This window comes from Canis aureus, chromosome 14, assembly GCF_053574225.1.
Source record: "Canis aureus isolate CA01 chromosome 14, VMU_Caureus_v.1.0, whole genome shotgun sequence".
NCBI classification, from domain to species: Eukaryota; Metazoa; Chordata; class Mammalia; order Carnivora; family Canidae; genus Canis; species Canis aureus.
Window position 1 is genome coordinate 49,641,349 of NC_135624.1, and position 13,813 is coordinate 49,655,161.

Consider the following 13,813-nt stretch of genomic DNA (forward strand, 5'->3'; position numbering starts at 1 on the left):
AAATACTTTTTTTGCTGAAAAAAATGCTAACCATCTTCTGAGATTTCAGGGAGTTGTAATCACAGAGCACAGATCACCATGACAAATACAATGGTAATGAAAAGTTTAAAATATTATGAGAATCACCCAAATGTGACAAAGGGATACGAGAGGAACCCATGCTGTGGGAAAAATGGCATCGATAGACATCCTGGAGGCAGGCTTGCCACAATCCTTCAATTTGTAAAAAACGCAGTATTCGCAAAATGCAATCAAGCCAAGGATGCCCGTATGTACTAATCTAACAAGAGTTTCCACTCATCGAGCACCTACTATATCGAATCCAATGAAACCATTTATATTGAATCTACATGAAACTATTTCAGCACTGGGTTTGGGAAATATTCCATTTTCCAGTGATGCCACATGAGACAAAGAGCACTTTGGGACTTATTTAGCCTGATAATTACATGGTGGAACTGGGTCTTGAACCCAGATAGGTCTCACTCTACCTCCCTTTATAAAAATAATACTAGCAAAAGCTCACGTTGTGCCAGGCAGTCTTCTAAGCACTTTACACATTTCACTCATTTCATCCTCATAACAAAGGCCTGTTTTACAGCGGAGGTAAAGCGGGGCTAAATCACCTCCACAGGTCACCCTGCTAGTATAAGGGGGAGCTGACTTTTGAACCCAGGCAGTCAGATGCCAGAGGCCAAGCCACTATTCTAAAGCAGTAGCATTGTTCCACGAAGAATGAAACAAGACCCCTATTTCCTAGTGAGGCATTGTCTGCTCCCCTGCCAGCCTGACTCACTCACCTAGGTCTGCAGCCTACCTAGCTCCTGCTGTAGGACCCAGGCTGGTGCTGTATACCCGACACATGTCCCTCCAGAAGATTCAGGATCAAAGAGATCTTTTGCTTTCTTCTGCTGACAAAGCTCTGAATCAAGTAGCATCCCATTTTTGGGGAAAGGTAAGCAAGGAAACTGATAGGCAGCGAGGCTGGAGTCCTTCCCCAGGTTCCCCTAAGCACGCCAGGTTGGAGGTTATGAACCTCTGCCCTCAATCTGCTCATGAATGATGGAAACTTGCCTTAGCTTTTCAGGACAGGAGACTTAGAGATGCCTGGGAGGACTTCTGCTGCTCTTATGCAATGACTCAAGGTCATCCAAGGGCGCAGGATACTCCATTAGTGAGGCAATCATATCCAAGAGAGCCACAAGCCCCCTTCCTCAGTGCAGTGCAGCCTCTAAACCAGTCACCACTCCTCCCCAGCCTCCTCCTCTGGGTGACTTGGCACGACAACTCACCAGGCTGCGGCAAAGGGTGTTTATCTGCAAGATTAGAGGAAACCAAGCACCCAGTCTGCCCTGGAGAGAGCACAGTTGCAAGCAGAAAGGGCTGCCTGCTAAGTTAGATTACAGCAAACGACCACAGGACTTTTCTCCCCACTGCAGGCCCGTGGAGGACCACGTTTGGTGGGTCTGTCATGGAATGAGAGCTCTGAGGCGGGAAGGGCAGGAGGCAGAGCAGTGGCCAGCCGCTCCTGAGCAGGTCTGGAAGCTGGCACAGACCAATCCGCCTGGCTTGTGTGCATAGTCTAAGCGTTTTCCTGTCTCCTGAACTGTTTTCTTTCTCTGAACGGTTAACAGTGGAGTTAATTATGCACAATTAATAACCATAGCAAAGACTATCAGGGTTCCTAATGACGGCAACCACAGAAGATCTTTTATCTTGGTAGGGTCAGACTATCTCTGCCAAGGACTCAGGAAAATCCTTCAAGAATGGACTTTGCCTCTATTTGGCACCCAATAGACACCCTCTCCACATTCCCTCGTTTACTTCTCACGACCAGTGCGTATTATTGGGATTGCCTCCCCTTTTCCTGATGAAGAAACAGAGGGTCTGAGAAGTTGAGTCACTTGTTCGAGAATGTAAATGGAAGACATCGTATATTTTCCAATGGGGCCCTACTTATTGCAAGAGATGAAGTTGAACCAAGAGATGAAGTTACTCTAGGCAGGGAACCACTGTGGGTCTTTCACTTCTTCAGATAAGGCTTGGGTGTAAATTATCCAAGAGACCAACTACATTCTACAGAACCTGACTCTGCATTCCAGCCTCTGTCATTTCTTTCTTCTCTTAGATCTGGGGGCATAGCAGCCACAGCTTTGTTCCTCTTAGTGGCCAACGGACCCTGACCTACAGGGATGAAACGATGTATTCAATCATAACCTCCCTGCTGTGCAAAAAGCTAACAGACCACGGGGATCCACAGGGAGGGCATCCTGGGGAGAGATCTGTGACTTGAACGACACATGTCCCTCCAGAAGATTCAGGATCAAAGAGATCTTTTGCTTTCTTCTGCTGACAAAGCTCTGAATCAAGTGAGAAGACCAGCAAGGGACAACCCAGTAGCCACCATCCAAACACACCACTCAGGGGAAAAGAACAGACAAAGGTCAGTGAACAGAACAATTCAGGCCTCCAAGGTGTGAGAGAGAGACTGGCCACAAGGCCGGGGTGGATTCCCAGCGGTGGTGAAAAGCAACTGGTCGGAGACCAAACCTTTCTAAGCTTGTTTCAATGTTGACTTCCACAGAGTGGACACGCACTCTGAATTTCTGGGTGGATGAGTATGAGCAGAACTCCCAACAGGCTGTTCCTCTGCAAAGGTATTTGTGAACTGAAATCCTCCAAAAAGTAGCTGAAGAAGGAATCCAGAAGGAAATGCCCTCTAGCAGGTTGATTTCTCCCTCCACTTTTTTTTTTGGGGGGGGGAGCGTTGAGAGGGAAACGACTCATTTTTTTTTTTCCTCCAGCAGGAGACTGGATTAATTTTCCCTTCTCTAAGGACAGCGCTTGGGTGTAGAGAGTGGCTCTCGGGCTGTCAAGAACAGAAGTACAGACCGAGTGATCAGAATTAAGAAAACGAAAATGGATCCTAGAGCTAAAATTACTTAACAGCAACAAAAAAGTCAGGTCCTGGCAGAGCCATCTCCTCGGTATACTTGCTATCAAGAGAGAAGAAAGGGGAAGAGTTAAAACAAAAACAAAAACAAAAACAAAGCAGACCTGAAGTTCTATCCATTCTTGGAAGCTCAGAGGAGAAAATCTTTCCATTAACCAAAGGTCAGCAGGCAGCCAGTCCAGGTCTGGATGTAAACAGTTCTAATCCAGACGCCAAAGTAGTTGACAAAGAACAAAGAAAACAGTAGATTTTGGGTGTTTTTGGGGGGAGAAGAAAGGGGGGAGGGCTGCCAGGAGGCCCACAGAAGTTACCTGTCTGGGGGCCGCCGTCTCGGGGGCGGGAGGCGTAAGGTCATCTCAGAAGTTCAGATGGCAATTGCCTCTTGTGAGACGAACGCAGAAAAGTGAGGCCAAACAAGGCAAATGCAGCAAAAATAAGACAACTCTGCATTCATTCGGCGCAGGCCTCCCAACCCCCATTAAACGGGCCGAACAGGTCTGAACCTTGGCGTTCAGTTTGTGACAAAGTCTCCACTGCACTCCACTGCAGGGTTAAAAAAAAAAAAAAAAATCAGATCAACTTCCCAGACAAGCAGAGGCCGGTTTAATGATTAAGAGAAACAAAAAGGATTAAATATCTGGCCCGGGAGAATTTTCCTGTGCAAGGAAAATGTCAAAGGCATCCCTCTGCTCTTCCTTCTCATAAAGGGCTTCTCCCCGTGGGACAAACACGCAACTAAGCCATTTATTTATTTTTTTCCATCCAAATGGATCCCTCCCGCGGATCCCCCAGGGGCTGGGGGTCTAAATGCCAAAAGAGAAGAGTGGAGGGTTTCAACTCACCTTTCCGGGTGCGTGGCCGGGGTTCTCAGGGCAGCGGCAGCCCCGAGGTTCCCAGGCCTCGTGGGTGAGTCCCGCGGCTCCTGGGGCCGCCCGAGCAGTGACCAGGCTCACCCTGGGTGCACAGGTGCCCAAGCAGGAGGAGGGCATTGGCCACTGGAGAGCAGGAAATGTGTGACCTCACAGGGGCCTCACCGATAAAGCATTGCAGGGACCTCAGCTATTGAAAGAGTCAGGAGGTCCCGCCCACCTGTCATTTACCTGAATACCTGCGGGCAGGTAGGTGGCCGGCTGTGTGCGGACAAATGAATCAGTTAGAGCAATTTGCCGGATGGAATTTACTTTCTTTCCTGAGCACAGCACGCGTCCAGCCCCGTGGATGGATCTGAATTGGGAAGCCGGTGGCTTCCACGGGCCCCCCTCCAGCCCCCTCCCCAGGAGCTACCTGTAAAGGAGTCCAAAGGGAAATTTAAACACTGAGGCAGTGTTCTGGAGGGCGGAAGAAAGAAGGGTGTGAAGGCTGACTGCTTGGAAAAGAGCCCAGTGTTACCCTCCAGTGCCTTTCTGGATGCATCCGCTTGAATCCCAAGCGCTCCTCTGTTCCCATATAAAAAATTTGCAGGCGACTCTTCAGATTCATCCAAAAAAAAAAAAAAAATCTAAACACGGTATTTGTTGGCAGTTTCTTTTCTTTTCTTTTTTTTTTTTAAAGATTTGTATTTATTTATCCGTGAGAGACACAGAGAGAAGCAGAGACACAGGCAGAGGGAGAAGCAGGCCCCTTGCAGGACCTAGTGCAGGACTCGAACCCAGGACCTGAGCCAAAGGCAGACACTCAACCACTGAGCCATCCCGGTGTCCCTTGTGGGCAGTTTCAAGGTCGAGTTTTCTTTTTTTTTTTTTGGGTTTTTTTTTTTTTTTTTAAAGATTTTATTCATTTATTCATTTAGAGAGAGAGAGAGGCGGAGACACAGGCAGAGGGAGAAGCAGGCTCCATGCAGGGAGCCCAACATGGGACTCGATCCCGGGTCTCCAGGATCACGCCCTGGGCCAAAGGCAGGTGCTAAACCACTGAGCCACCCAGGGATCCCCAAGGTCGATTTTTCAAATACTTTTTTCCTACACCCCCCCCCCCCCCCAGTGGGAGGACAGCATTTTAATTCCATATCCAGGGGTCTGTAAAACTTCGGTGGTTCCTCCGGCGGCTCGCCTGGCAGTTAGTCACATGGTGTTGACAGTTGACTCTAGGCCTGCAATTAGGAGCCATTTAAATGATTCAGATTCGAATGCTAGTACAGTAATAAGGTGGCTTTGTCTGCTGGCTACAGCCAGGAAGAAGGAGTCAGAATTATTTCTGTCCCACGCGTGGTGTGTGACCCTGGGCAAGTCACGGTGTTGCCTCAGCTCTTCCAGAAGGAAACGACAGTAACGCTACAGCTCAGCCCTGCCAGCAGCACCGCACCAGCTGGGAACAATTATGACCAACTGTTTAAACCCTTTGGCATCTTCCAGAGGATTGTAAACAACTCCCTTCTTGTAGTTACACGTTGCGTAGTTCTGTGGTCCCCGTCCAGCACCTCCCAATAATTTATTAATTCTCTGGAAGGTGCTACCTGGGGAAATGGGGGGTTCTCTGTCCCAGGAGATGGCCTGCTTGCCCAGAGAGACATTTTTTTTCCCTCAAAGATAAAAAAATAATACCGGGACTCCTATTCCCCACCCTGGCGCCCTAATCTGTGCCCCTCTTCTCCTGCTACTGTGCCACATGGTCACTCCTTATGCTGCTGCAGCGTTGTTGGTGGGTCCCTGGGTGGGTAGGTTGGCCTCCTGGCTGGGGGACGGGTGGAAGAGGCAAGGAAGGAGGTCCTGATTCTGTTCTCTTGGCCTCAACTTTGGGTGCAGCCAGTCATCCGATACCTTGTAAAACGACCAGGGAGGGAAGAAGGAGAAATTCTAGTCGAGGGCCCAGGGTGCAGGGCGGGCTCTGGATACCTCACCAGGAGGAGAGCTGGCTCCTCAACCCCAGAGTCCCAGTCCCAGGCTGTTTCCTGCCACCATCCCCACCTGGAACTGGGTGAAGAGAATGAAAAGCTTAAAAAAAAACACACACACAACCCCAAACCACTCAACACCCCCATTCACATTTTTATGCAACAGAAACTAAGGCAGGGGTGGCTTCTCCTTAACAAGAGGAAGAGGTAAACCTTTTTCCGTGCGGGTAATTTGGGAAAAGTACTATCCACCAGCTTATACTGAGCTGAGAAACATCAGCAAAGCAAAGGCTTCTCCTTCACCTGGGGAGGGTGTCCCCTGGGCCCTGAGAAGGGCAGGGCGAGCCACCAAGCGGATGAATCATCTAGAAGGCCCAGCCTCCCAGTAGTCTGGAGGCCGCCTGCCCTCCCTGCGTGTCAATCATGCCTCACCTTTTTCTAGGGCCACCAAGTCTGTCCTGTGAGACTGGAGTCACAGATTTTTTTTTGGGTTTTTTTTTTTTTGGAGGGAGTGGGGGGAGTTGGGGAGGAAGAATTTATAGGAAGTGACGATGCATAAAGCTTTATCCAAAGGCTTCCAGGCTGTGGGGCTTCACTCGCTGTATTCATATATGCTCAGCCATCCGCATATATGGCCTGATGAATAAAAAGGAAGGACAAGAGTTGAAGCAGGAGTGGAGCTCACTCTCTGGTGTGGGGTATAAATGAAGAGGAAGAGAAAAAACTAGATGTATTTCACACAATCAGCCATCCTGAGTGAGATAGATCTTGGTACTCCTGGATTTAGAATAATCTCTAAAGGTCAAATAAAAACAATAGGGACTTCATTATCCCATTAGGGCTATTGGAGTAAGAGCTTAATAATGTATTCCATTGCATTATTAAGGAAATGATATTTCTAAAGTATTGAGGAAAAGATAGAACTAATAAAATAAAAAGCTGACATCAAATAAGTGCTTAGCAAGCGCCACTTACTGTTCTAAGTACTTTTTACAACAGCCCTATAAGTTAGGTACTATTTGCATTGAAAACTGGGGAAACCAAGGCATAGAAAGGCTGAGAACTTACTTAAGGGCAGCCCAGCCAGCGAATAACAGGCCCAGAGCAGTTTTAACCAGTGGAAGGAAGGGGAGGAGAGTTTCTGATTTCATTCTCACCAGGTAACTAACTTCTTGGATACTAACGAAGCTTCTTACCCACCCTCTACTCAGAAGGAGGTATCTAGTGGAAGTAGCCCAGAGGGGGTGTAGTTTCTGGGAGAAGTGTCTTCCGTTGCAAATGAATTATTAATCTGGTTTATACGTAGACCACATAAGTCTAGGACATATACCCAGAGGCATGTTTGTGCCCATAGTTATGAGAAAACACACCCTGAACGTGTCACTTGAAATCATCTTTTTGAAGCCTGTCAAACCAAGTCCAAGAATGGAAGATCAACCTGAGGGGCCCCTTCAGAATGATCAGTTGTAAGTCTCAATGACATCTTTTATGGTTATTTCTCTTTATAACTTCAATAGTCCATCCCCTTAAAATCTGAAAATCTTATCAGGACAGCCGTAAGAACAAGGAACTACATACAATTGGATAATATGAGACAACGTGAAATTAAGTTCCAGGACAAACCACTGCCATGATGGCTGGTTGAGGCCGGGGTGGCAACTACTAAATGCACATTGTTTCATTATTTCCCCCCATACCATACAGGGGAACCATTAGTCCTTGCTGAAAGGCCATGGCACCCTGTAGCTCAGAGGTAACCTCAGAATCTTGAAGATGGAAGTCCAAAGACAGTGTAATTTCTATGCCTCGCTTCACAGAAGATGGAGGGATAATCAGGAAAGGAAAAGAGTAGTGTTGGCTGGTGCCATCAGGGAGGACTTCACGGAGAATGTGTGGGACCTTGGAAGATTGGCGAGACGATGAGAAGGGCACATAGTTCTGAACGGGGTGGCAGCATAGACGGAGGCAGGGATGATACCAGCCTGTGTGTGCTGGGGAGGAAGGTGTGGTGGGGAGAGCTGGGGGAGGCAGGGGGAAGAGGATCCACTGCATGCTACATTTGGATGGCTAAGGGGGGGACCAGATTACAAAGACCTTCAAGGGCTGACTGCTTCAGGTCTTCACGGTGATTCTGGCTACTACACTTATGATGGACAAACAGCTTTTTTAATTGGGACCAAAAAAAAAAAAAAAAAAGGAAGGAAGGAAGACATTCAGCATCTTGGGCACAGAGTAACTTATTAAGAGTGACATTTTAAGAAAGGTTGAATACAGCGAAAAATAGACTCTTCAGTACAGAGAACAACTGTAAAGTCAATAACAACAACTGTAAATAAGAGTAGACTTATCCAGAAAACCTAAAGAGTGACCATGTTTTCAGTGTGGAGCTAAACTTCCAGGAGATGCCATTTCGGGGACCTTATGATCATCCTTCTCTTCAGAGGCAGGCCTCCTTGACGGTCCTCACATCCCGTAAACATGGTTGTCTGGAGGGACAGGTGGATCCCATTAGAACTCTCTCTGAACTCAAGGTTGGGCCTGTCCCGGTTAACCAGCCAGCTCACTTGGGCTTTTTGATTAGTTTTTATTCTTTTATGTATCCTGACAGGGAAATCTAAGGGGAGAAAGGAGGTCTGTTTTCAAAGCTCTTTCCTTCTAGATCAACACAATGAAGGTTGGCATGCTCAAGGCCTCCTCCTGCAGTGAACCTACGGCTAAGACCATGCCTCATGGCTCGTCAGAATTACTTAGCCCCTGTTTGCTTCCTTTTTTTTTTATGGCATATTTGTAGAGTTGTCTAGGATGACTAAAGGCCACAACAAAACATATTCCATGTGATTTTAATAAACACATCTCGAGAAAAAGCCTCTTTGGCTGAAAGCACTCAGCATTATGAGATGAAATTACTGTATACATTCCATCATATTGGCCTCAGGTTTTTTTTTTTTTTTTTTTTTAACGAGCTTAGCCCCTGATCTTTCATTGGCTAATTACAAGTGCTGAGCATGATGCAAATAAGCAGATCCCACAAGGGCAATTATGGAAAATAATAGTAATAATCACGACGATCAGCTGATGTGATAAATGCCGTCTGGTCCGTGTATGTGGAAGAGATTCTGGTTCTCTCACAACCTCAGGGCCTGCGCATTGCCTGCTGTGCAGATGAACTTCTAGGACGCTCTACGGATCTACGGTTTAGGGGCAGACACTTCTCTGCTTTGTGTGCTACTTGGGGGGTTGGGGGTGGGGTGGGGAGGGAGGACATTAGTTATTGGACTTGGCACCTATTTTGTGAACGTGGCACATATTTGTGGCCAGCATGCTCTTCTTTAGCACGCGCACACACACACACACACACACACACACACGGACTTCATTGTTGGCGGTCCCTAAAATTTTCACAAGGCCTATATTCCACAGCTGTAAATATGTTAATATGACTCCACTCCTGCATAAACCAGGTGGATCAGTCCATTCTTTGGTGATCCACTGAACCAGTTCTTTATTGGTTCCTTTATATGCAGCGGTAATGATGACCCAGGGCCACGTATCATCGATAGAAGATATCTCTTCATCTTGTTAACTTTGGCCTCATTCTAAGGGCTTCCATGTCCTTGTGGATGACCCCTCAAGCATCCTTGGCCTCCTCAACTCTGAGGACATTTACCTCTGCTCCTCTTGAGCTGTTGCTTCTTACGGCCACCTCTTGGATCTTCTTATGACTTCCCAATCTTCCATCTCAAAAAATCTGAGAAATGCCATTCTCTGCTGTATTCACCACCATTCAGGTTCTTCACTCCCTTACTCACACTTTGTCTTCTTCTCTGCATTGATTATGTCCCCTGGTTCCTGGAGGTCACCCAAGAATATCTTTCCCATACTGTTTTCACTTCAAGCTTATCTGGCCCAGATTGCACATCCTGGCCAGCATCTTCCACTTCCTAGTGACCTGGTGGGACTGTGGCACTAGCCTTCTCTCTTCCCATAAGCCTGAAGACTGGTGCCCCTATTTTAGGGATGTCCTGCAGTGCCTGCTGTACTCGTTACTCTCCGTGGCATTCCTGTACCACTTCTTCCTTCCCTCTTGAGGCTCACCCCACCCTCAGTTCATTTTCCTCACCTGGCACCCTAGGCTTTTCATGATCTGGGCCCTGCCTGCCTATCAAAACTCAGTTATATCATTTCTTCCCCATCCACAGAACACCGTGCACCAGACCTGAGGTGCCCGAGTAACTCTGTGTCAGAGAGGAGCACTGCTACACACCCCCGTTTCCATGCGAAAGTGGTTTCCAAAGTGAACCCTGACCGGCTCCACCCTTGGCTCACTCTGCCTCTGGGAGTCCCTGACTGGGAAAATGGGAAAGAACAAGGAGGCCAGCCCGGTTTTGCTCCTTTCTTTCCTGTCCTGGGAGTGAGCCAGACATTTCCTGTGCTGTGCCAAGCTCTGGGTCTTTTCTGGGCAGGCTTCTGATTGAGAAACTGCTGCTCACACGTCTGCCTGGTCCCAGTGTCCTCAAGCTCTTTTTTCCCTTGTTCCAGGTACTGTTCCTCAATTTTACCATTCCCATGTAAAAGGTGATCTTTTTGCCTCCATAATTACACTTTGGGACTTTGCTCAAATTATCCCAAATGTAGATGGAGAACAGTTCTCCTTAGATACCCCCCAAAACCTGTTTGTGGTTCCCATAAATAATTAGTATCTCTCGCTTCCAGGCTCTTACCCTAACATTTATTGTTCATGTACCATTGCCCAGATCGACAGTATGCACATTTTCTGTGTTCTTTTACAGAATCCTGGCAGAAATCCCAGGAACTAACTCTACTTAACAGATGAAGAAACGGAGTCTCTGGGAGGTAATGTAACCTGTCCAACACGCCCACTGGGTGGCAGGCAGACGTGAGACTCAGGTACGACTCCTCCCTTGGCCTGGGAGACTCCTCCTCCCCCTGCAGGGCTCAGCTCCGATGTCATCTCCTTCACAGAACCTTCAGTGACCTCCCCGAGGTCTGTGCCTCCCTCGAGCTTGCCACACACTCTACTATATAGCCGTATTTCACGGATTGCCATTTTTAAAAGACCGTCTCGTCTCTAGATAGCCAGGTAGGGAATACAGCTTTTCATAGGCCCTCAGGACTCAGCCCAGTGTCAGGAAGGAACTTAGCCCAATGCCTGTGATAAATATTAGTTAAAAGAACTAAAAGGGGTGCCTGGGTGGCTCAGTCGGTTAAATGTCTGCCTTCAGCTCAGCTCATGATCTCAGGGCCCTGGGATCGAGTCCTGCGTCAGGCTCCCTGCTCAGTGGGGAATCTGCTTCTCTCTCTCCTCCCTGCTTGTGCTCTCTGTTGCTATCTCTGTCTCTCTCTCAAATAAATAAATAAAATCTAAAAAAAAAAAAAGAATAGAGAACTAAAGATGAATACAAGACAAAGGGAGGAGGAGGGAATGGAGAAACTCACGACAAGTTAAATCTTGAGGTTCTATTTCCTTCTCCCAGCACTTTAGGCCTGTGGACTTCAGAGAGGGAGATGATTTTATCCCATTGAAGTGCTACAGTAATACTACAATCTAGACATTCATTATTCACCCCTCCATTCTTTCACTTGCTTATCCAACAAATTTATTAAACACTGCTAATACACAAGTCAGTGTCAAGGATGTGAAGGATCTATTTTCAGAAACTCACAAAGAATAAGCAGAGTTTAAGACCAATGGTTAAACAATCAGAGGTGGAAATTGCCTAATGGAGGAGTGGCACAGGTGCAGTTGCAAGGAGGGCACGGGCTTGTTTCTTCTCGTCTACAGGCTCCAAGTTGTTAAAAAGTACTTGTCCGAGTTTGCCCAGTTAGCAATATTATAGTAGCCTCACCTGTTTCTGGATCCTATGTGTGACACCCCAGAGAACCTGTGGCCTCTTACAACTTACGGTCTTCACATTGTATGGGCGGGTTCTCTGAGAGGGTAGAAAGACTAATCACTCCTTGCATGTGGTCTCAAAGTTTCATGACCACAGTCAGAATTGCTGGCATCCTAGGAAGAATCTGAAAAAAAGACCCATTCTCTGCAAGTGCCAGAAACATCTGTAGAATATTTACATCTGTAGAACTGAAATTCTTTTACTGTGGATCGGTCTACTTCAGTAAGCTATTCTTAAAGATCCCCACCTCAAACCTCATAAGCTTTGAAAGCATCTGGTGTAATTTAATTCCCTTTTAATTCCATTTTCTGAGCCGTCAATCCTTCATGGAGGACAAATTACCATTTTCTTCACCGTGACCCTCCAACGGATTTGCTGTCTTTTCTGCTGTCTTATAGAGTCCAGGCCCAAGAGCCTGACTTCTCCAAACTTTATCCTGAGGGAGTCTGAAAATTCTTAATAACTAGTAACATAAAGTGTTTACAAATACACACCCCTCCAAAAAATGTCCCTGTGAGATGGAGTGGAAAAGGCAAAATCAAGAGGGGAATCGTATTGCTTGGCCTTCTCAGGTGTGATAAACACAGAGGAAGCCAACTTTCTCGGTGGGGAAGCATTTTCTTTCTCAATGAAATTTCACTTCCGTCCAAGAAAGAGCAGGTCCTCAAAAATGAGGATCAGAGCCAAGAAGCCTGTCCTTTAGTTCTCCTGAATTAAAGAATATAAGAAAGAGAATATGACGAAGACCACTCACCATTAATGAGGAGATGGACTCATGGTCAGATTCTGACTAAGAGTCTCAACAATGGGAAGTTCATGTGACTTTTCTCGAATCATGAGCAGGTGAAGACGCTCCTTTTCAACTTGGATGATGAACCTGGATGGGTGCCTTTTCAGGCCTTTCTTAGAGCTGAATTCCATGGCTACCTGTCACTTCTCCATGACAAGGTGCCTGGAGTTAACAAGGGTAGACTTCCTGGTGGTCATGAAGCAGCCGTGAGGTGGAGCAGTGCACCTGAGCTGGGATGATGTGCGGGGAGGGCTTCCCCACGTCCAGTCCTGGGTACTCTGCAGCAGGAGCGGTCATCTCTTCCCAAAGTCAGCATGGAAGCTGCGTTTCCAGTCCAAAGTTTAGATTATCACAGAATAATGAATACTTGAACCTACTGTCCTTTGCCAATTATGAGGCTGTGGGGTTGTTATCACTATACACCTTTCCTGGAGTCCTCCATTACTGAGTGGCTTAACTCATCCTGAATTGGAAATGTTGACTTCAACTGCAACTGAGGGGCCAAAGTACAGGTAAGACAGCAGGAAATCATCCCTCGCCCCTGGGAGATGAGAATGTCTGAGAAGAGGTCTGCATTTTGCATTCAAATCCCTTCAGCTCAGTTCACTCGGCATTTATGGAGAGTTAAGAGCCAGGAGCAGTGTTATTAACTGGTCTTGGTAACAGAGGCCCTAGGTTTCCAAGTTCCCTGTTTGTACCGTCTTAATTTGAGGCTTTGTCAATATCAATGCAGGCCATCAGCTCAGGGTGGCCAGGCTGGTTCTTCTGGTTCAGGCTGTCCCCCTGAAGTGGTGTGGTCCTTTGGCAAGGGAAGAGGTCACCCTTCCAGTCCAATCTCACTTTCTCTGAGTTGCCCCAGGAGGTGGACTGGAAGTACAGCTTTGACATGTCCTGCTGCAGGCATATTCACACCCCCATGTTAGGTGACTCTCACTAAAGTGTCTCCCCAGGGTGGCCAGCCCTTGTAGGTGATTTGGCTGCACCTGGATCAACACTGTTCATGTTCCATCTGCCCAATAAACTCACAGCTGTGACTACGGTGTGAATGCGGCAGCAAGCTAGGTGTACTGCGAGATGCTCATTCTTCAACATCATGTAGCTGCAAAGTTTTGGCAGAGGGACAACAGTGGTGCTAGGATGTCCCTTCCTCATCTCTGCCCCTCGGGCTTGCTGCATACACCAACTCTGAACTTGAAGTTGGAATAAGATCTATGATGTTCCTGCTCTGCCTTCAACCCATTTCAAGGTAGCATCTTCTCCAGGACGAAGGAACCAGGAACCACATGCAAGAGGTCACTGACAGGTCAGTCCCAAGTGTCAGTCTT

At 47.3% G+C, this 13,813-nt stretch overlaps 1 protein-coding gene across 4 annotated transcripts in view; it reads right to left on the minus strand.

The window, feature by feature from the left end:
- LNX1 (ligand of numb-protein X 1) overlaps window positions 1–13,813 on the minus strand; it is a 174,545-nt gene that overhangs the window by 115,186 nt on the left and 45,546 nt on the right. Inside the window, exon 1 of one of the 4 annotated variants that reach the window (XM_077848003.1) lies at window positions 12,453–13,325. The exons of 1 other annotated variant lie outside the window; for it this stretch is intronic. The gene's annotated coding sequence lies outside the window, so the exon portion shown is untranslated. Of the gene's footprint in view, window positions 1–3,264; window positions 3,470–3,795; window positions 3,992–12,452; window positions 13,326–13,813 lie in introns of those variants that run through there. 2 more of the 4 variants (XM_077848000.1, XM_077848002.1) reach the window with 2 other exon arrangements.